We start from the raw sequence: 23,494 nt of genomic DNA on the forward strand, positions 1-23,494 counted from the left end.
AGTTTGCAATAAGTATGAGCTAAATTTTCGGACACATTTTCAACTGTTTGATGTGAGTTATTGTGTAGGTAGGGCCTCAGTGTAGTGTTTTTGTCTGGGGAATATAATGCTGTTAAGATCACCCCGTCTATGGCCCTCTCCCGGGGTACACCAGAATGTAGTACATCTCTAAAAATGCGACACCAAAGCCTTATCAACGTGTAATGTGCGTCCAAATGGTTTTGTAGCCAGAGGCTTAACATTTTAAAGTAATGCAACAGTACACATCTCTAATTCCTGTTTGTTTGGCAAAATAGGTTTACATCTATTTAATGGTTTTTTTCTGGTTTCTTTCAGCACACATGGAGGAAGTCAAAGCTGAAGTGTCAGCATTTATGAAAAAATCAAAGACCTACAAAAAGAGCAGGATCAATGCATTGCAGAGTTTGAGGTAAAAATGTACTACTGGTCTACATTATATGACTAGTTTTTTTTTTGTTTTTTTTTCATGTAAATAGTTTCACACAATAATGTAAATATTTTTCAATTTGTGAATATTTTTCAATTTATATAAGTTTTAAAAAAACAACCTTGGTGTGTGTGACTTTATTCATCTAATTATCCAACATGTGGGTGTAAGGACAAGAGAGATTGTATATAATAATCCAAAAAGAGTAACATTTAAATAAGATGGTTTGTTTAGAACTCCATCATCATTTCTCTAGCAGAAAAGGTTGTGATATGCTGTTTGCATGTCATCCAAAAGGAACATGTGCCCTCCACCAACAAGCCACCCCTGTAAGAAGTATGGCATCTGTAGGCCCTGTGTGCAAGATAAATTGCCACAGGTGAAATGCCCTAGCTACTTTACAATTTCCCCAAATCATGTGTCATTGTAGTGATAGTCCAATGTTAAGTTCAAGTATCAGAGTTAAGCCAATTACACACTGAAGAGAACATGGAAACTGTACCCAGAAGTGGCATCAGTGGTGTAAGGCAGAAGTACAAGCGTTGCAAAGCTCCGTGGTACTATAGTGTGGTGAGCGTTCTGTTTGGATAAAGCAGAGTACATCACTTAACCTGTATGCCGTGGATCAAGATGAAAGTCTGTTTGCAGGCAATGTTGCATTTAACTCCAAGGAGGCTGTCCCCTACAAACCCCCCCCCCTCTTAGTCCATTCCAGTGGCGGATCCAGGGGGGGGGGACGATAGGGGCGATCGCCCCCCCTAGCAGACACTTGCTGCCGACGGCTGCACACTATGTGCAGGTCCGTCCAGCCGTGACAGGCAGGGACAGTGTGTTTAAAACACAATCAGAGCAGTCGGGTAGCACACTGTCCTTGCCTGTCACGGCTGGACGGACCTGCACATAGTGTGCAGCCGTCGGCAGCCTAAGATTTTAGAAAGGGGCGGGGCCTAAATCGCCCCCCCCCCCCTAAATCGCCGCGGGTAGAGTACTTTTCTAGATCCGCCCCTGGTCCATTCGTAGTAATAAATGTCAGCATGAACATAATAATGTGCATGTGAACTGTGGGCCCTGAGGCTTTTCGAAAGTACCCCCCAAAAATTGATTTTCTTACAATACAGGATAAATATGAGGGCATATTTTACAATGAGGTTGAGCGTGTATAACAAATCCAAATTAATAAATGAAACCATTGTGTGAAGTTCCTGCGTTTCTTGTTAGCATAATGAATTCAGTCCACACAATGCTTGTATTTGAACTCATGGCTGCTGTGTTGTGAGTCCAAAGTGCTAACGACTGAGCTTCCTGTGAGATTGGTATTTTGTCAGTAATGTGTGTGAATAATGAAGAGTACTATTCAGTGTGAGTTGCCTGTGTAGCACGCATGCTGTATTGTTGTTGTTCTTTGTGTTTTTTTCAAATCTCAGGTTGGCCTTGTGGTTAGCTCTCCCGCTTTCCATAAAGTCATTCATGATTTCTAATCCAGACAGAAACACTTTATCTGTGTGGAGGTTGTATACACTCGTGTGTGTGTATCCTTTATGGAAGAGTATGCTATGCATTTTCCTGTAAACCCAGATGTATTAATAGAACAACATACATTTTTATCGACTCATTATGTATGTGCTTTTAATGTAGCCAGATCCATGCATTTTGCGTACTATACAGCGATTTGAAATCCAAAACACAGAAAGGCCATGTGTGTTTTAGTTAAAAGTGTGTATTACACTAATTAATAGCAAATGAGAAATGAAGAGTTAATGGCTGAAGTCTGTACAGCAGAAGATAGTAACACTGGAGTAGCAGAAGGGTGCGAAGTCCACACAAAGGTTTAATGGCTGAAGTTTGTACAGCAGCGGATGGTAATAGAGGAGTATCAGAAGGAACAGCAGATAAACAGCAAAGAGTAGAAAGCTAGAACCAGGAACTAGGAAATTATTGCACTGGCAATTAATTGAGTGTAGGAGGTGACACTTAAAAGTCTGCAGAGGGAGCAAATTGGTGGATGAAATGCTTAGAATTGGCAGGGTGTAGTAAAATATCTTACCCAAGTTGCCAGCCTCCAGTGCAGCAGACAAAAGTCACACTTTGCCCCAGCATTTAGAATGCTGCATTCTGACAGGAGGGAGATGCACGGTGATATGATACAGTTGAGTGATGTAAACAGGGCTAAGACCCCGATTCATGACAGAGGCGTAAGGCTAGCCATGCATATGGATTGACCACGTTGGGACCCTACACTCATGTCGCCTTAATCACTCAACCAATTATTATGCCAGATGACCAAGCTTGATTGCTCCTTGTTAACACATCACTAAGTATTCCTTGCTTCTCTATGTAGTTGGTTATAGACTTCTCCAGCCACCCTCAAAAATGGCCCCTAAAATATCCTATCCATTTCTTCAAACCCCAGGTCATTGCTTCAGACAATGGCGCCCTTAAGTGACCAGAAACACCCAAGGACATAGCATCCACATCTGCCACTGATATTCACACTCCTGACCAGCGGAAGGAATCCATGGATACTCTGGATTCTGATGGTCCCCTAATGGTTACGACTATGCAAAGCATGTTATCTAACCTTAAGACTGAGCTGCTGATGGACATAAGATAGTCAATTAAAGAAATTCAACGTGACATCACGGAATTGGGCGTTTGGACCAGTCACATTGAAGATAAAATGGAAGAATTGGTAGCCTCCCAAAACAACCTTATCACTGAACATGAACAGTTAGAATTGGAAGTCTACGCACTACAAGATAAGATTGCTGACATGGAAGACAGGTCTAGACAAAACAACATCCATATTTGGGACATTCCGTCACATCGGATGGATTGCTTCCTTTTGTCACTGACCTATTCTGTAAGCTGCTGTCTGCAGTGTCTGACCAAGATTTGAATGTAGATTATATCTACAGGCTCCCTAGCCCTAGGTCTGGTCCTGATTACTTCCCCAGAGATACGCTTATGAGAGATAATTTCTTTGAAGTTAAGGAGTGTATATTGCGGGTGGTCAGGATGGAGGATAATGCAGAAAACCTTCAAAACCTCCAGCTATTTCAGGACTTCTCATCAGCTATTATCACTAAGCATAGATCGTTTAACCAATTACTAATGCCTAATGACTCTACAGCTAGAACACACCTCTGGCACGATTGGTCAAAACAGGTCTAAGGGAGAGTTGTAATAGTTTAAGGTCTCTATGATCTTTGAGTGTCTTTTCCAGCTGAACTCCTAGCCTTGACTTTGCTACCTTGACATTGTTTTACAGGTTTCTCATAGACAGTATATTGGACTCCAGCATCCTTAAACTAAATTGAGTTTCTTTGTGCCTTTCTACCAGTTCTCTTTTTCAGGTGTAGAGCACTGGAGATTCATCACTAGCTCCACAAGAGGCTAATGTTTCCAATTTTTTGTTAAAATGTTTAAGATATTATATGCTAAGTGTGCCACTTTCTTACTGGTATGTTGTGCTTAGATTAACAAAATTCAATCCCTCTCATACATGGTTGAGATTTGTAACAATGTACGATTGTAGTTTATCATAGTTCTACAAGTTGACACAGGTGAGATAGGTAACCCGCCTCTAGTTACTTACTTTGCTGGCTCCCTTCCCTACAAACTCTAACCCAATGCCTTGGGTTATTTCAGTTAGTCTTCTCCCATTTTTTCTTTTGCTTCTGATCCCCTCTCCCATCCCCCACCACATGGAACACCCCATCTACCACAGTATTCACCACCCTTGCAGACCTCCCTACTGGCATGCAGGGGCGGGCTGGCCTGGGGGGCAGGGGGGCATCGATCCCCTGGGCCGCTCAGTTTCAGCGCTGTTAGGGGTGGGCGGAAGGCCGGCCGGCCGCCCCTCGGATGCAAAATCTCCTGACACGGGATGCGGCTGCGTCAATGCACAGGCGGCCGCATCACATGACACGCGATGCGACCGCGTCATTGGATGTGCGCCCCCAGAGCTGAAACATGCCAGCCCGCGCCTGCTGTCATGGCTCGGAGGCAGGAGACATGCACCTACTATATGTAACGCTTCGGTCCCACAAATAGTACCTGTCTCGTTACCCACATTTCATTCATCTGGTGTAACGATCTGTTTACAGCTTGCTGCTTGTATTGGCAGCTCCTGTCTCCTGGTGTTTTGGACTGTATTATTTGTGTTTCATTTTATGTGTTAGCAGCAGTACCTCTGATAACCAGAGGTGCTGCAATTGTGTGTGCTTCTTGTGCTTTAGGAGTTAACCTTTCTGTTCATTAATTATTCCTTGCACCTGGGTGTGTCCTTCTTATACTTGTCTCTCCCAGCATTCATAGCTGGTTATTGTTGTCACATCCTGATGTTACACTCTGTGGTCACTTACTTCTGTTGTGATCCTGGATTTATGCTGCTTGAGATCTACCTCAACATACATTCTGCTGACCTGTTTCATCTGTGAACCTGGGACTTACCTGTGAATTTCCCTGTACTTGCTGCCTGGAACCTTTCCTCACCTCCCATTTACCTGCAACTGCTGCATATCTGGTAATTTCTGCAAGCTTATTAATACATCTTCTGTTCATACTCTCCAGCAATAAACATTGTATATTTTTTCACCTTATCCATGGCTCCTTGGCTGTATTCCTACATTGATTTGTGACATCTGGAAGCCGCCATGTTCCAGCATCAGACAAACTTCATTCATTCATTCATTCAGCAACATTCGGTTTTGCACAAGTGCAAGTCTATTGCACTTCTGGACCTCCCTCCTCTTGTCATTGGCTGAACATTCCTGGAGCACTATTTAAACCTCCTGGATTCACTTGTCTGATGCCTGGTGTTCAAGCTCACTTCCTGCAGGCTGTGGTTCTGGTTCCTGTTCTCTTCGTGGTTTGCCTGTGTTCCAGTCTGCTCTCAGTTCGTTGCCTGCTGTGTTGAACTATTGCAGCTCCAGCACTGCTACTACCATCTCCAGTGTACTTCATCGCGACAGCTTCAGTTCTCTCATCGCTACCACTCAGAGCCTCTGCTACTATTGTGACTCATCAGCTGTTACTATGAGTTACCTTAACCACGTCAGTTTACGCTCAGTCTCCTGCTGTACTGAACTATTGCTGCTCTAGTACTTCTATACCATCTCTGATGTACTTCATCGTGACAGCTCCAGTTCTCTAACCGCTATCACTGTGAGCCACAACTGCTTTGGTGACTCATCGGCTGTTCTCCTTAAGATACCTCTACTTTCCTGTGTGGGCTCAGCATAACTCGAGTGCTGTACTCCCGCTGTTCCAGTATCTCTACCAATCACTCCTGGATACACCATTGTGACAGCTTCTGCTCTTTCCCTGTTATACCACAGGACACCTGTTCTCCTAGTGCCTCGTTTGTTGCTGCCCATCAGTCTTATCTCTAGTGTTCCTGTTCCCATACCATATACCTGTGGTTCTAGTCTCTACCCGCTTCGCCTGGCTCCTCCACACCATTCTGCTGTTCACCCCCTCACAGGACATCGACCTACAGGTTTGGTGCCGCAAAGACCATACCTCCTTGCGGGGGTTCCTGGTGAAAACCACCTGCCTGTTAGACTCCGCTCCTGTGGGTGGGCCAAACCATGTTCAGCAGAGCCTAGGGATCTATTTTCCATAAGCCAACCGTGACACTATACCAGTATCAATGGTTAAATGTCTTTCTCAAAATGGTAGGGGCCTGAACTGTCAAAACAAAAGGAGGCTGGTGCTAGCCTCATTCCACAAATTTAAAGCTGATGTGCTCGCCATACAGACTCATTTTCTGCCCTCTGCCCCTCCCCTCCTTCGTAACAGACACTACCCGGTTTGCTATACTGCTAATGGCCCACTCAAGCACAATGCAGTTGCCATATTACTTCCAGTTCCAGAGTCATTTTTTTACATAAGATCACTGTTGCAGATGAAGCAGGGAGATACCTGATTTTAATTGGCCTTTTAGAAAATAAATGAGTGACCTTAGTCTCGGTTTACACCTCAAACGCCCGACAATTCCCCTTCTTGAAGGCGGTGTTTAAGGAAATTGATAGACATAAGGAAGACAGTTTGATTATCATGGGAGATTTCAATATTGTCAAAGACCCTAGGTTATACCAGTCTTCCTCGCTGCATCCCTCTTTCAACTCCACTCCCCCAGGCCCTTCGAAAACCTTTACTAAACTCATGGCAGAATATGACTTGTACGATATCTGGCGGATCTCTGATCCAAGTGGCAGAGATACATATTTCTCTTCAGTTCACAACTCCTATTCCCGCATTGATCTTATTCTTACTGATAAATAGACACTGCAAGCTACCACCTGGATTAAAATTTTGCCAATGATGTGGTCTGACCACTCCCCGTTAGTTTGCATATGGCACATAGAGAAAGCTCATGTCCCTCCTAGGCCCTGACGTATGCCATCTTAAATATTGACACTCCTTGAAGTGAAACTAGCCCTTAAGGATGCCCTCCTCCTATATACTGTCAAACTAGCTCCCCAGAGTCCTCCATTATCACTTTCTGGTGCTCACTTAAGGCGGTATAATGAGGAGTAACATAAGGGCCAATGTCCATCTTAAAACTGAGCTGAAAACTAAACTTCATTCCTTAAAATTACAAAATAAAAGCTGCCCTTCTACTGAATTGAAGAATGAACTTATTCAAGCGAGGGCCCCAAATTACTTATGTCCTGAACACAACAGGCCCTAACTAGACTCCGACAAAAGTTCTATGTAGCGGGGAATTGAGCAGCAGACTCCAAGCTAAAAATTTGAAAGATCATTCAGCCAAGAACAGCATTAAACACTTGGCAGATGACAAAGGCTGGAAAGTCTCTAACCCTAGAAACGTTGTCAAAATGTTTTATGCAAAACTCTATAATCTGAAAGATGATAGTTCCACACACCAACCTACTACAGAGGACATAGATAGCTTCCTTAAGGACCTCCATATTCCTGTGTTAGACCCCCAAGGTGATCTCCACAATGCATGCTCCATGTTCTCATTCAGAAATCCTGATGGTGATTAAATACCTTCCAAAGTTTAAAGCATGTTAATGACTTTTACATTACTTTCCAAGTTGTTCAAGTATAGGGATATACTTGAACAACTTTTCAATGCTGGTACGGAGCAGAGGACCTTCCCTTCTGAGATGGTAGAATCACAATTAGTCACCATACCCAAATCGGGGTAGATTTTGGTATGGTGACTAATTATGTTTTTATCAAAATTGATGTATTTGTTTCATACCCTACCTGTTGCCATACCTAAACCCACTCTTGCTAAGCTGCATTCTGTTTGAATACTTGTGTCTGGAAAAACAAACCCTCCTTCCCCCCACACAGCTAAATCCCGGATGAGTCTACCCAAACAAATAGTGGGTCTGACCCTCCCAGATCTGGCCAAATACCACAATGTTTGTTTGCTCTCCAAGCTTAGAGACTGGTCCTTGCTCCATACCAAAAACATTGGATACATCTAGAAAGAGCTCTTAATCCGCAATGTGCCTTAGCAGACTTCCTCTGGGTACCCAAAAGCTGGTGGCCCTCTAGTGCCCTGATGACTCGGACAATTAGAGATTTCCTGGTGGTGTGGGATAGAGTACGGTCAGCTACCTCTGCTATTAGTGTTCACACTGGAAATATATCCATAGTAGCCTTAACCAAGACCTTAGTCTCACCCTCTGAAGGGTAAATGGTATAGTCACAATTACCGAACATCTTCAATTAACAGGGCCTACTTTCCTTCCAACAAATACGTGAAACGTTCCATCTCCCTGCCTGGGAATTCTACAAATATCTTCAGATAAGGCATTAACTTACCTCCCTCTCCAGACAGGGCATCAACCTCCTACCACCCCTGGCACTCTTACATATGAAACTGATGGAAAGTGACGATATAGCCAGTATAACTTTTTGGTATAGCTTCTCCTTACCCACTGCTCTCCAGCATAAAACCAAGGTGCAGTTGCAATGGGAAGCAGACTTGCATTTAGATCACTCTAATGACCAGTGGGAAGATATATTCCTGAATTTTTATGATATGTCTAAATGTGTGTACCATACAGAAATGTTTCAAAAATTAATATGTTGATTTATCAACCACTTTGTTTGCAGGTCACCGTTCTGGCCAATAAGATTACAGCTCAAACACTTTACCCAGCACCTGAAGCACCTCTTCTGCACCACTACCCCAAAAATTCCTGTTACATTCGAAATATGTCTTTGTCCTGCACGTGCCATTATAGTCCAATCTTGGAAATCACCAACTCACCCCTCCCCCTGCAGAAAGTGGTGGCCATGGCTTAGTACAGCTTTGAGACGAAGGGAATGCCATTCTCCACTGCACCATTGTCTCCACTAATGAAATGGTTTAATTGGCATGAGTATGTTACTGAGGGAAAGGGGGCCCTGTAGATTGTACCACCTCCACTCCACAGATCAAAGCCCCCTCGCTTATAGATTCTCCCCAATCGAGACTCCTGGCTGTGAGTCAACATGTTTTCCCGGTTGGAGAATGTCTGGGTCCTTCTTTATCTATGGTGAATTGGTGATAATATCTTGTTTTGTTCCTATCGCACTATGTACCCTCCTTACCCCCCCTCTCATTCTGTCCTTCCCTTATCTCCCACCTTTGTTTTTGCTTGCTGTATCACTTACATTTTGAATATCAATAAAAATACCATTGATGAAAAAAAAGACACCTGCACCCGCAGGTAGTGAAAGCTGTAAGAACAGGTAGAATAGAACAGGACAGCCAGCCAAGAGGAGGTGTTATTTTAAATTTACAAAAGTCAAGTTTGTGATGGGCTGTGAAGCGGTTATCAGAGGAATAGGGGCGGCAGGCTGAAGCTTTTGCAAGACATTTGCACCTGCCCTGGTTTGGTTCATGTTTCATGTTTCCTCATCTGTTGTTCAAACCACGATGCGCAACCAGTAGTTGCAGAGAAATGCTAGTCAGCAATGACTGGTTTACTATTGCATGCTGATAATGCTGGTACAATACCCACATCCAATTTCAAACCAGCCTCTACAATTGTTATTCCGCTAATTTATTTATTAAGTGTTCCCCAAACCTCTTAAATTGTAAGCTCATTTGGGCAGGGACATTTTCACTTTTCGTGTGTTTGTCAATAGCAAGATGAATGTCTTTTTAAGTGTTGTGAACACCCATCGAATGCTGTTTGAAACTGAAGGCTAGTGGCAAGGTGTTTTATATTCTTTAACAATGCCACGTATGGTTCCTATTCACACCACTTGACCCTCCAGCTGCCTCCCTAAGGCGAGCTCAGGGAGGACAGAAACCTCCCGTGGAGCAGAAGGGCAAAAGCCACTGTCCGCTCCGAGGACAGTGGCAGGTGGGGAGTTTGACTGGGGCGGTACACCTGTCAAACCGTAACGCAGGTGTCGTAAGGCGAGCTCAGGGAGGACAGAAACCTCCTGTGGAGCAGGGAGGACCTGCCCAGAACCTGCCCTTCTGCTCCACGGGAGGTTTCTGTCCTCCCTGAGCTCGCCTTAGGAACTGTCCCTTTTTACAGATGTCTTGCAACTGTCCCTTTTTACAGATGGTGCCATGGAATAAGGCCCACACCTGTCAAGTGTGTGTCTATATATTATTAAAGCAATTCTATCATTTTCAAATAAGCATTGCATAGGCGATTGTATTGTGTTTCCAAGGCACAAAGTAATTTATTTTAGCAGATGTAAAAAGTTAACAGTTCAATACATGATTATTATATAATACAGTACAGTACAGCCAATACCAAAAGATACATACATACCGCTACGTTCGCATGTGCTTCGCTGCGCTCCCACGGGTACCAGTGAACAGTAGTTCACTCTTGAATACTGTGGTCAGAGAATTACTGAAGCTAGTGGGAGTGCAGCTATGATTATATACATTCAGTGTTACAGAGAGAACAATGCAGATGACGTGGCTTGCTTCTATAGGTCCAGACTTCAGGTGGGTCCAGGGTAAACAGGTCATAGGCTAGTTCAAACAACCCCCTCAAAGGCTGAGGTCAACATTCCAGATGATTCTCCCGCCCAGAAACCAGTTACAACTAGTCCATAAGCATTTTACTGTTTGACATCACTCTGACTATTTATTCCCTAACATCAATAACTAGAGTATGCAATATGCGATCTTTACGGCGAAAGAACTGGACTAGAGGAATAAAATGATATCAGACATGACACATTTCCTATAACCTGAACCTTACATAACACTAAAGTGTACATATAATCATAATATATAAACTAAGAATAAACTAAATACTAACTGCTCATAAATCACTGTGGATCGGAATCATTTTATATATGAAATATATAAATAACTAAATGTTGTAGTGCGAGTGTGTACGTATTTTACCGTGTGATCATGGTGCGTGGCATACTGAGTGCAATCCCACAACAAAACAATGTTAACCAATATACTTTCGTTCATCCAATTATACGACTTTGACATATGTATATATATATATGTATATATATATATATATATATATATATATATATATATATATATATATATATATATATATATATATATATATAGTGAGAAAGTACACCATTCACAGGAATTGGACACAGGTATGCTGGACCATTTAGCTGTTTATCAGCAGTTGTCAGGATGGTAAAACAGCTCCAATGCTGGTGCAGCAATCATATCCAGTAACAGTACATGAAAATCCCCACCACCTACATCTGTCTAGACATTACTTCACTGTCTGCACGCCGGCCACTTACTACATCGGTGGTTCCACCCACAAATACAGACAGTGTCTTTATCCTCCACCCCAAGCACTACAACAAATCACAGCAAACCAATCACACCCATGTGGAACACCTCTGTGTGTGCTAAGAGAGGAACCTAGGGAAAACTTAACCCTGTCTGCAGCCTGCTGCAGGCTAACTGTGTTGCTACCTGTTCCCTTACAGGGAACTGTGGCAAATATCCCTCTTTGCCACATACCCCTCCCCTTAGCATCGCCAACCTTGGTGGCGCAGATACTGCAGAGAGCACGTCCCCGCCCTGGGGACAGATCATCCCTCATGGGAACTTTGTCATCTTGTTGGAAAGCTCTAACTACAGCTGACTTATTGTAGTTTCTTTTTCTATTGTGCTGGACTTTATATTGCGCAAAGTTATAGCCTCGGGATACCTGGTGGCATAGTCCACTATGACCAATACATACTGATGGCCGGGGGCCAACTTTTCTAATGGGCCTACCCAAATCCATACCAATACGCTTGAACGGGGTCTGCATCACAGGGCTGGGACCTGGCGGGGCCCGATAGTCTGGCTTCGGACAGGTTTTCTGACATACTGGAAACGTGTGACAAAACCTTTTTATTGCCTCGTACAATATCAATCTCGTACACTAGCAATCTCTCCTCACCAGCATCCGGTCAACTGTTCCATATGCCAGAGTTTGACAGAGGCACAAACTTTAGAGCGGGCAACGAAGGTTTGGGCATATGATGCAAGGCGCTGTATCTCACCACTACAGCAGCCAATTCCCCATATGACTGAGGATCCACCTTTGGAGCCCTCGGTCTATACCCTGGATACAGTGGTCAATGGCCAGAATTTTGATCATTCTGCCCGCAGTGTTCTTTTCTGGCTGCAACCACTTCTTTAGTGTTCTACCAAGTTCAGCAAGCTAAGCCCGAATCGGTAAATCTTGGAAGAGTCTCCAGTCATAATATTGTTAGGCCTCCCCGGCTCTGGTGACTCCAATCCTCGCTAAGATGGCCATTTTCAGCCACTGATAATCGCCAGCCTGGTCCTCACCTAGGTCTATATAGGTTCGGTGGGCTTCTCCTGAAAGATAGGGGATCAGGTATTTGGACCAAGACCCAGATGGCCACTTGTCTCTGGTGGCGGCACACTCAAAGGCTATTAGATACGCCTCCATGTCATCATCAGAAGTTAATTTCTGTAGCGTGGCAGTAGCTGGAGCCTCTCTATCCCACGTCCCCTGAGTGATCTCGTCACAGAGAAGTTGGGTATTTTCCTCCTGCACTGCTGCCATATGCACTAGGGTTCTTAAAAGATCTTCCATTCCCACAGGAGTTTGTGCTGTAAAATGAAACCTAGCTTCTGTCAGCATTCAGGTAACAACAGAAGTTTCTGGGCCACACTCAATTCACAACTGAGTGACCCACACGTTGTGGTACTACAATTACCAGAAAATAAATTTGTTTTTGTTTGTTTTTAAACCCATTTTTTCAGCTGACATGTGCTGTGAAACCTTCATAGGTAAATAGCATAGGTGGACCACACCCAATTCAAAGTTTGAACCTTTAACAGGTGTGGCACTACAATGACCAGCAGTGTTTTAATTTCTGCTTCCTTTTGCAACAAAACAGGTGCTAATAAGTTCCCAATGCAAAGGTTTGTCTCTTCACAGCAACACATTGGAAATAAAGCATTACAACAGTTTGGTGAATTATAGTGGTTTTTAACAGACTCCACTCACCACCCTTGCGTCTGGAGGCAGGGAGGACGGCTGTGTCTTAGCTGTCCTACAGATCCCACAATGACACCACTTGTGAGAAAGTGCACCAGTCACAGGAATCAGACACAGGTATGCTGGACCATTTAGCTGTTTATTAGCAGTGTCAGGATGGTGAAACAGCTCCAATGCTGGTGCAACAATCATATCCAGTAACAGTACACGAAAATCCCCACCACCTACACCTGGCTAGACATTACTTCCCTGTCTACTCGCATGCCACTTACTGGCATCGGTGGTTCCACCCACATATACAGACAGTGTCTTTATCCTCCACCCCAAGCACTACAGCAAATCACAGCAAACCAATCACACCCATGTGGAACACCTGTGTGTGTGTGTGTAAGCCAAGAGAGGAACCTAGGGAAAACTTAACCCTGTCTGCAGCCTGCTGCAGGCTAACTGTGTTCCTACTTGTTCCCTTAAAGCAGGGGTAGGCAACCTGCGGCTCTCCAGGTGTTGTAAAACTACAAATCCCAGCATGCCTTGTCTCCTATCTGCTGGTTATCTATTGGCAAAGCATGCTGGGACTTGTAGTTTTACAACACCTGGAGAGCCGCAGGTTGCCTACCCCTGCCTTAAAGGGAACTGTGGCAAATATCCTCTTTGCCACAATACATATGTATGTATATGTATATGTATATATATATAGACTTTGGCGTGAGTTGGTCAGCTTAAAATATATTGCAATATGTGGAACTAACATTCGCTGTTTTTACTATAGAACAGTACTTGGTACAGCATTAATAATGTGTTTGGAGAGTGCAGAGTATCCCTGTTTTTATATATATATATATATATATATATATATATATATATATATATATATATATATATAATATGTATATGTGTGTGTATATATATATATATATATATATATATATATATATATATATATATATATATTCCATAGACAAAAAACCTTACGGTTTATCATGTCCAATTAAGGTTCCTTATACGCAATCTACAATGTAAGAAAATTGAAACTACTCAACTCAAACTGCAAAAAGCAATGAAATTACGACGATTAAGGCAGAAACCTTAATGGACGTGTTCCTTGCGCAATACAGACATAGTATGCCATCACACCCTGCGGTTAGCTGCAGATGCTGTCAGTCACAAAATGGTGGAGCTGCTAATTCACAGATTTGTGTGTTCACTGGAATGCACAGATGATAGTCTCCACAGCCATCCCTCTTAGTCCTGATTTATGGATGGTAATTTATATAAGTGTCTATGCAAGTTTGGATCTACATACTAGAGCCTGATTTGTGAATGTACCGAGATTTGGCTGGACAGAACCTCATATTGAGGATTTAGCATGCACTAGTGCATAACTGAAGTTTGAGCATCAGTACTTTTATTAACTGAGGATTTGGTAAACCAGCTGGTTACTTCTGCAATAAGTCCTTATCCATTTGAGGACCTTTCATTTTTACCAGAGCTGGACTAATTTTGGTTGCTTAATTTTCTCTAAACAATTATAACATCTGTGTCTATCTGTATATGCCATAGTTGCCTACAAAAAATCCCGGAACCAGCATCTCCCCGTTGTTGTAGATGGTGGGGGCGGGGCTAACAGAGGCATCGTAGCCCCACCTCCTGCTACGATTGGCCAGAATTTCCTAAGATTGACAGGGGCGGAGCCTAACGGTGCATCACACACTTGGCCACGCCCCCTCAACGGACCCCCTCCTGGACAGCTGATCTCAAAAGTAGGTATGTATGGTATATGCTGTTTTGAGCACTCGCTGCACGTTTAAAATACTTTGTATTGTTGGCAATCCATTTGCATGAAGTTTTTACTTTATTAATGAATACATTCGATATCCTTTATTATTATATTAAAATAAACTAGTTTTTATTTTGCTGTGGGAACATATTCTTATATTATGTATATACCCATTGCAGCTTTGTTCTGGTGCTCTCTGTGAGTTCAGTTTAAACTACTGAGCAGTTTACCGGGAAATATTTTATTAGCTAAGTCTTGTTGGCTTTATGGATCCTTGAATTGGTGTTAAAAGTCAGCTTAGGCCTTGTAAGGGACTGTAATGACAAACTTTGCTCACTGATAACCAAACTAAGCAGACAACCGAGGTAGTATACAAGGCAGGTATACTGGCAGCAAAAGCCCTGTTTGAAAAGAGAACAGTTAAAAAGCTTTTGGAACCTTCTCCCCAAGAGTAATCGCAAAGTTTAGCGATAGTTAGTATTGCTAAGCGGTGCGATCGGACCGCATGGTTTATTGTGCAACCGTGCTTGTGACTTGAGTTGAACGGCTGGAGGAATTACGCTGGTACAAACGGGTAAACTCCGATACTACCAGTTCAGTAATACTCAACAGATTTTGTGGAGAGCCAGGATATCGAGGAGCTGATATTTCTGTTGTCCATAGTGATATTTCTGTGTTAGGAGGTGTGTGGGCGTAGCCTGTGAAACGTCCACGGATAAAAATCTCTAGTAGGTTCTGTTTGAAAGGAGAACAGGGAAAAAGTCTTTTTGCCTAGCGTTGAGAAATAGGTTGTTTTCACAATGGGTGCTAAGCAAACGCTAGAGATGGTTGATGTTGTACTGCTTAAGGAAGGACCAATTGATTTGGCGAGGTTCCGTATGTTTAATAAATATGGTGCGTATGCAACGGCATACTGCGACAAATGGGTCAAGATGACCCGGGAGTGTGTGAAACCTTTCCCAAACATAGGTAGTTTCGAGGCAGAGGTGTTAAATAATGTTAGAGATAAAGTGCGGTTGATCAAATCAACGAAAACGAGAACTAGACATGATGATTGTTTAAAATGTTAAAATGGTGGCAAATGGAAGGTAGCACGTGGCAGAGCAGCAAATGCACAGCGGAAGTAAGTGTGGCGAAAAGTGCGCGCATAGCGGAAATGAGCGTACCGGAAATGAGCGTTGCAAAGCGTGGAGAACTGAGCGCAAGCGCGCCCCTGACAAATTCGGTTGGGGCGGAAAGTACAGCCAATACCAAAAATGTGAAAACTGTAACTAGTAACTTGTATGTTGTTTTAGGTAATGTTAAGAGTAATGTTTCAGAAAAAAAGAAATGTACCCACCTTCATTTCAGCCATTGCTCATGCTGGTAATGTGAAAGGGGCAGCGACTGAAATCGGTGAGAATAATATGAAAATTAATAGAAAGGGGGACATTCATTGTACTGCAACAGCTATTCCAGCAACTAGTTCAGGATTTAGTGATTTGATAAGTCTGCATCCTGTCCTCACAACAGCAGTTCCCAATGGGAAGGCGGACAGAGATGATGAAGTTCCTTTAAAACATGTAGCAAAGCATGATCCATGCACTAGGTCTGAAACATTTTCAATTTTGTCTGATTTTCCTGATCCTAGGAAGGATTTGACCAAATGTCAGAAGTTTATTAGATATTATGGTAATGTGTACGAGCCAACTAATAACGATTTGTGAGTATTATTGAAGACCTGTCTTCCTCTCAATACTGATATACAAAAGTTCATTAAGGATTGTATGTTGGAGGAGGCTGAATCCTTAACCGAGGATGATAATCAGGACAATATTAGACATATAATCACACAGTTGGCCATATATTTTCCAGTGATAATGGACTGGAGTAAAATTTTTACTATCACGCAAAAAGATAGTTAAAATGCAACAGACTATTTTTGCAGGGCTCTAATAGCAATGGCCAAATATACAGGGGTATCAGACATAAAGGATAATGTACACTACAGAGAGGTTGCTGTTAAAGTTCTAATAGATGGCCTCAGGGAAAACTTGAAAAGAAGGGTGCAAACTTTATTACCATACTGGAGAGGAAGTACTGTAAGTGTTCTCAGGGAGTCAGTTATAGGACACGATAAAAATATATGTAGAGAGGAAAAAGCACTAAGAGATAGGGTAATGATGGTAAGTATCCCAACACTAGAGGGACTGCACACACGACCACCAGCATACGACCCACACAACATGAAACCTAGAATATTGAGATGTTACAATTGCAGAGAAGAAGGACATATTAGGAGAGATTGTAAAAAGGAAAGACACAATACACATAGGGGTGGGTCACGTAGATATCCTCCAAGGAGGAATTCACATAGATTAGAAGACTCACACCTGCCCGCGCGTGTTATAGCAGCAAATGCTACACGGAAAAGCAATAGTCGATGCTAGGAGTCAGGTCACACCTATAGTCCTACAACCAGGCGTGGTAAATGTTAATCTGTGGTAAGTATTGGTGAGCAGGTTTAGAAAGAAAAAAAAAACTGATTTAAAAGGTAATCTTTATTGATTTTGTTTGTTTGTTTTATGTTGTCAAATGCTTGTTTTCCTAATCGCTGGCCGATGGTAAAGAATGGAAAGGTTTGTTTTGTTTGCTGTTTTGAGATAACTATCTTGTTTCCATCTTACAGATAAAGGGTAGACGAAAGAAATATAGACTTAGGGCCAGATTCATCAAAGTTCGCAAACGCATACGCATCTGCTAAATGGCTCTGCGCATGCGCGAAACAACACTTAAGCATCGCAAAACACTACATACGCTACTCAAGCACGGCAGATACAGCTCTCAAAAGGCGACTCAATCTCAAACTGCCACGCAAATAGATTTGAGATGACTGCTGACCACTTGAGAACATATGGGTGGGAATGGGCGGAGAGTAGGCGCGGACTGGGCGGAGATGAGATAGTACTTGAGTAAAGTAGGCGTTATGCTTTTTCACTTTTGAATAGTAGGCGTTCCCTCTGCCCAGATGAGTGAATGAGTGAAACTGACGTCACTCCTGTCTCAAATCTTTCACAAAAGTTAAGGAAGGCCAGGGTCATGTTTAACTCCAATACAGCTAGCTAAAACCACTATTAAACGCCTTTAGGAGCATCTTTTGCGTTTAAAATGCAAAACGAAATATGCACAACATACATACATATCAATACAGACTGCCTGTGGCATTTTATTTTTTTTTTTGTAAAAAATTTTTTTTATTGAGCTTTTAGATATCTTACAAATGTTCCATTAGTATGTTTGTGTAAATTAAGCTTTTTTTGCTTTACATACCCCTTTCTAATCAATGCAATTCGCAAGTGCAACATGTTTGATGTTATTTTGGCCCTTTGGCCTCAATCTGGAACTGCCGGAATGCCGGAATTAGTTAGCTGGAAATAGCGCCCTCTGCTGCTTACTGCCTCTTCAGTAAAGAGGACTGCCTTTTATAGGCCTGTACACTGCTAGCCACATATCTTCTCAGCATTATGGGGAGAATCCAAGTCACAGTGCATTCCGGCTGCCGGAATGGTTGCCTCAGTGCATTCCACATTCATTCCGGCTGCCGGAATGGTTGCCTCAGTGCATTCCACATTCATTCCACTGCCGGAATGGTTGCCTCAGTGCATTTCACATTCATTCCACTGCCGGAATGGTTGCCTCAGTGCATTCCACATTCATTCCGGCTGCCGGAATGGTTGCCTCAGTGCATTCCACATTCATTCCACTGCCGGAATGGTTGCCTCAGTGCATTCCACATTCATTCCACTGCCGGAATGGTTGCCTCAGTGCATTCCACATTCATTCCACTGCCGGAATGGTTGCCTCAGTGCATTCCACATTCATTCCACTGCCGGAATTGTTGTGCACACTGCATGGGTAATTATTTCATTTTATGTAAAATGTCTCCCAAACAATAGACTTTGTCATAAATATTTATGATAAATCTCCAACCATTCTGAACAATTACCAATATCATTAGTCTCAATATGTTACATGCCTGATTTGACAGTTGGTGATGGTGCGTTTGCAATAACAAATAATATTAATAGACATATAATAACTCGAAACTATATTTTAGGGTTTTACACACATGATTTATGCAAATTTAAAACAAGTGTACTATTACCACAGGGACACTTTTAACAGCAACACAAATAGTGTAAGGATATTAATGATCCCTAAGAGCCGAGAGAATTGGTGAGGACTTGAACCCACGTAGCAAGCTTGCAAGGTGGATTGCCTAACTGCTACACCACTGTACAAGTGGTGATGTCAAGGGAATAGAATACAAATTAAAGATGACCAGCAACTTCTAGCATAAGTTGTTTCCCTTAAAACATGGGGAAAAATGGCAATACTTGGAAATATTATACCCAGAAAGATTTAGTGCATGCAGAGTCCAAAATTATGCATATCGAAATATATCCATGTTGATAAATACAAATCAAAAATATAACATTTATTGCTCCCATTTCTAATATTTGATTTGGTGGAGCACTTAGCTTTTTCCACTGTTGCCAGTACAGAATTTCTATGTCTTTGAAATCCAAAGTCTTTGCCAACAACTGCTTTGCTGTGTTGTAGCTGATAACACTGTTGAACATTACATATAGCCACCTTACACACCAAAACATATACTAAGTCACAGAGTGGAATAAATAACCTCAAACTTGTAAATATACCAAGGTTAGCCACATACATGCATCATTCAGGGTTCAAACTCATTACCTTGTTGTTGCAAGCTCATTTCTTTATTCACTGAGGTATACTTCACATTGGAACACCACCACTAAATTGCACATTAACTATTTTGCACAGCTGAATGGCTGTCTTAGACCTGATAAATCAGCCATGTTGCAATTAATATGAACAGCATGATGGATAACGTGGTGTTAAAATATTAACCCTAGATAAACACACACATTAATAAAAACACTGTTTTACTAAAGCAGCAGGAGCTGCAAAAACTTCACCATAAAAAAAGGAATTAAGCGCGTTTGCGAATCTTATGCTAAATACAAGCAGTTGCATATAGTTTTTTACTTTTAGGAGTATGCTTAATAATGTGTTTTATTAACTTAGGCCTTGAACTTCTGCACTTAGTATTGGTGGGTGAAATACATAACCACTACACTATTGTGGCACATCTAAATGTAGCACATGCAAATGAATCATACGTCATATAATTGTACTTAAAACTATTTTACCCATACTATTGCCACAACACTAACAGCTTAGCTCATTAATGATATCTGTAATAATCGTTATAATCTCTACTTACCCTACAGAAAATAAACGTTGCTCACATGTCAGGTCACTTTTACACAAAACCACACTTGGCTAATTACAACGCACCTGCGTGCTCCTAATGACGTGTCCGGCATACTCTCCGGCCTACTCACCTGCATTTAATTCACTAATTACAGTGCTACTTAAAAATGCCTTGCTTGGCCTTATGTGTTGTTGGGAGATGCACAGTTCTGGGTAAGTAGCCCTTAATGGTGAAATGTTTCATAATCTCTGCAGTTTATTGCTGTACCTTGCTCAACACTCATGTTTATTTTTTTGAAAAGATATTGGTGAGATACAGATAGAAAATTATGCTGAAAGGTCCTAATGGTAAAGAATTTTATGTTGAAGGTTAGTGGAAAAGTCTTTAATTAGCTGCAGAATTTGAATATTGAGGCAACTGTGTAGACCTGGGATGTGTCTCTGCATAGATACCTCTCGAATTTAGTGACACACATAAAGATTATCCATCTATATTGCTTTATTTTGTACCTGTTTACCCTCCCCCCACAGATCTTGGTCCTGGATTGTGTTTTTTGGGTGTCTAGTGCTTGCTTATTGACATTCCACATTTGTCTGTGTGTGTGGTAAGTAGAAACCAGATATTGTTTTATTACATACCCCTTGTTAAAACACTTTGCATTAAGAATGTCCATGCTGTTATAAATTTATTTTATTTTTTTTTCTTTTTCTAATACCTTTATTTGAAGTGTGGTTTTTCAGACCCTACCTTAAAGACACATTAACACTCTGTGCTTGAGTCATTAAGGAGAGCAAAGGATAAAAAATAAGTAAATGTTCTAGTGGACAAAGCATGTTACAATGTAAGGGGTCTTTTTTTTTTTTCCTTTTTTTTTTTTGGAACAGAACATAAATATCTTCACATTTAAAAGATCAGTGGTCAAATCATGTGCAAGCTTAGTCAAGGGTTGATTATCTAAGGTATGGTAATTCAAAATGGGAATATGAATAGACATGGTCTGGTGTGTTAGTGAAATGGTTTATATGTGTAATAATAGTGGAAAAACCATGGCTACCTGTATTTTACCTTTACAATGTGTGTAGAAAGTATAGCTTCATGCCTCCAAGTTTAGCCTTAATGTCTTTAGCTAAATGCACGTTAATGGGGTAGTTTAAATCTACAGCCTAATGTGGCAACATAATTGATGTTTGGTTTTTCTACAGTTTATTGATCAGCACATATAGTGTTGAGGAGTGCACATTATTGACACTTTATTTGTTTTTCTTATATCTACAGCCTTTAGATTACACTTGGCCTGCAGTGCTGGCTTTTCTGCCATTGCACTTCCTTTTGGAGTTGGTGGATGTTGCCATGGTGAAGGGTGTTGTCAAATGTAAGTAGTATAATGCTATCTGCACTAAAATGTGATTGGCCAGTGAGTGTGCTCCATACAATAATGTCGTCGTTACTAAGCCTGCAATGTGTGGTTGCACAAACAAAACATATGGGCAGATACTAGCTATGTAACATATGGGTTTGGTGTTTCAAATTAAGTCAAATAGTGCATTCAGAATCCTAGGTATAGTCCAAACACACAAGCCATTATTATTCACTATAATATTACCGGCTTTTTTACACATGCCAATACATTGCTCAATCTCTTGATATCAAAATGCAAGTTGTCTGAGCTAATATTGCCATATTAATTTGTTGCCTTTCGTTCAACAGGGTGTGTTGGCGTGGATTTTGGATTTGTGCAATTCGTGTCTCACTACATGTTGTTGAATTTCTCCAGAGCTCCAAGCCTGCTTATGTCTCTTCAGTCTGGCCAGATTGTCATCTCTTAATCCAAGGAACTTTTACACACACAGACCATTACCTTGTTTGCTTTGTTTTTGTCAGCACGTTTGATTTCATATGTGTAATAAATCTAGCCTATGCTGCAAATGTGTCAGCAATCAGTTGTCATGCCATTTTGTACCATTACTACAGTGCACTGATTAATATTTTAATACCCATAAATCCATGTGTAGTGCTTTCAAAACTATTGTGGAACAGGTTTTATTTTAAATGAATATATGAAATCTAGGTGTGGTTATTTTCTCCTTTGCCACAGATACACCATAGCCTACAAACACGCTCAATGGGGTAAATGTATAGTTTTAGAAAATGTCTATAGTGTGGAGGTTTGTATGTGTGTTTGGTGCTTAGTAGTAAATTGTTTGGACACTTTCAGCTTTTAGAGCGAACATGTGATGTGCGTAGGAATATAGGCATCACATTACAGGTAAATGTATATAAAGAAAGCAAAAATGTTAGCAGTGTCAGGTCACACACTACCAACTTTTGGTCCTTGCCCAAATGGGATAACAATATTTTTCGCTTGTGCTAGTGGCACTTTGTTTCAAAGTGGTCCAACACCCACATGCCAGACACAAACCCCACACTAACAATTATTGGGAATGCATTAGGGCACTAAGCTAGTGGAGTCTTGCTACAAGGCCATAATACCATCACCTAGGGCCTGATTCATTAGTAATCTTCTTATCTTGTGCAAAAGGTAAGATGCTTATTGTTACAAAGAAACAGGGAGATAAGAGTGAAGCAAAGATGGATTTTCATCCTAACGTAAGAAATTCCTCACTTATGCAGTGGATTTTGCTTCTTTTCTCCCTTTTCTGAGCATGAACAGAGTGGATTAGCTTAAGATAAGCAAAAAATGACAGATAAGATCCTTAAGGAATCAGGCCCCTAGTTTGCTAATTGGTCAAGGCAGCTATATGTAAACTTACAGCCAACATAGATACTCCACATGAGAACTAGTTACATTAGTCTGATTACACATTGTTAGGCAGCAGTCACTTGACATGTTTGCTGAACCTGATAATGTAGGTCTCCAATGTTATTGTGGTGTAGAAATGTGTAATTGTTTCTCAATACCATTTTCAGGTAGATTGCCCTCTGAAAGTGGAAAGTAGTGACAAATTCACATTCCACCTTTGTTTCTCTTCAAAGTGTGTGTCGTAATACCACCTATGTATGTTTAAACATTCTAGTCAATGTTAACAATAATTTGCAGCATTTGTCCATGCCTTGGGCAAGGGAAGTACAAAGCCTTAATGTACAGATATCCTCCCTTTAGGATTATGGCTCCATGTTCAAATTCCTTTACCACCATCTAATCCAGGGGTGGGCAAACCTGTCCTCAAGGGCCATATCCAGTTCATGTTTTTAGGATTTCTTTAATCATGTACAGCTGAGTTAATCTATTTGGCAGGGTCAGTAATTATCCCACCTGTTTCTACAGACAGAAATCCTAAAAACATGAACTGGATATGGCCCTTGAGGACAGGTTTGCCCACCCCTGATCTAATCCAAGAGTGTTGGGCCGAGCACACAGTATTTTGAGGGATTAATGTCTGGTAGATATTGTTGATGTTTACATTGTTAGGTGAGGCATCCAGTTTTTTTGGCCTATAGAGGGTGAACGTGTGCAATGGGTACCTTTGTCTGTATTGGCAAGAAATCACAACATACCA

At 41.6% G+C, this 23,494-nt stretch overlaps 1 long non-coding RNA gene across 1 annotated transcript; it reads left to right on the top strand.

The window, feature by feature from the left end:
• The first annotated feature begins 346 nt into the window (after positions 1-346).
• LOC142150131 (uncharacterized) lies at positions 347-21,881 on the top strand. The gene is made up of 5 exons (XR_012691030.1): positions 347-430; positions 14,470-14,673; positions 20,507-20,580; positions 21,252-21,348; positions 21,684-21,881. It is a non-coding gene; the product is annotated as an uncharacterized LOC142150131 (long non-coding RNA).
• The last annotated feature ends 1,613 nt before the right edge of the window (positions 21,882-23,494 follow it).

The sequence above is a fragment of the Mixophyes fleayi genome, chromosome 4 (genome assembly GCF_038048845.1).
Source record: "Mixophyes fleayi isolate aMixFle1 chromosome 4, aMixFle1.hap1, whole genome shotgun sequence".
NCBI lineage: Eukaryota > Metazoa > Chordata > Amphibia > Anura > Limnodynastidae > Mixophyes > Mixophyes fleayi.